Raw genomic sequence first — 774 nt, 5'->3', positions numbered from 1 at the left:
CACAACTCTCTGGAGAAAATCTGACTGAAAATTTCGAAAAAGAAGGAGACATGGCCGAAAATAATAACAATGCAAGGAAAATGCTTGGTGACTTTACTGCACCAAATTCCAACTTACATGGAAGAAGCATCTCAATCCCTGCCAGTGGAGCAAACAATTTTGAGCTAAAGCCTCAACTAGTTTCTTTGATGCAACAGAATTGCAAGTTTCATGGACTTCCATCAGAAGATCTTTTTCAGTTTTTAACTGAATTCTTGCAGATCTGTGATACTGTTAAGACCAATGGGGTTTATCCCGAGGTCTACAGGCTTATGCTTTTCCCGTTTGCTGTAAGAGACAGAGCTAAAATATGGTTGGACTCTCAACCTATGGATAGCCTGAACTCTTGGGATAAGCTGGTCACGGCTTTCTTAGCCAAGTTCTTTCCTCCTCAAAAGCTTAGTAAGCTTAGAGTGGATGTTCAAACCTTCAGACAGAAGGACGGTGAATCCCTCTATGAAGCCTGGGAGAGATATAAGCAACTGACCAAAAAGTGTCCTTCTGACATGCTTTCAGAATGGACCATCCTGGATATATTCTAAGATGGTCTGTCTGAATTATCTAAGATGTCATTGGACCATTCTGCAGGTGGATCCATTCACCTAAAGAAAATGCCTGCAGAAGCTCAGAAACTCATTGACATGGTTGCAAATAACCAGTTCATGTACACTTTTGAAAGGAATCCTGTGAGTAATGGGACGCCACTGAGGAAGGGAGTTCTTGAAATTGATACTC

General features: G+C 41.3%; 1 non-coding gene across 1 annotated transcript; it reads right to left on the bottom strand.

The window, feature by feature from the left end:
- Positions 1–443: 443 nt before the first annotated feature.
- Positions 444–551, bottom strand: LOC112753251 (small nucleolar RNA R71). Its single transcript, XR_003177644.1, has one exon. It is a non-coding gene; the product is annotated as a small nucleolar RNA R71 (small nucleolar RNA).
- Positions 552–774: the final 223 nt, after the last annotated feature.

This window comes from Arachis hypogaea, chromosome 15, assembly GCF_003086295.3.
Source record: "Arachis hypogaea cultivar Tifrunner chromosome 15, arahy.Tifrunner.gnm2.J5K5, whole genome shotgun sequence".
In the NCBI taxonomy this organism is placed as follows: Eukaryota; Viridiplantae; Streptophyta; class Magnoliopsida; order Fabales; family Fabaceae; genus Arachis; species Arachis hypogaea.
The sequence above is the reverse complement of the archived record's forward strand: the minus strand, read 5'-3'. Positions and strand labels throughout refer to the sequence as shown.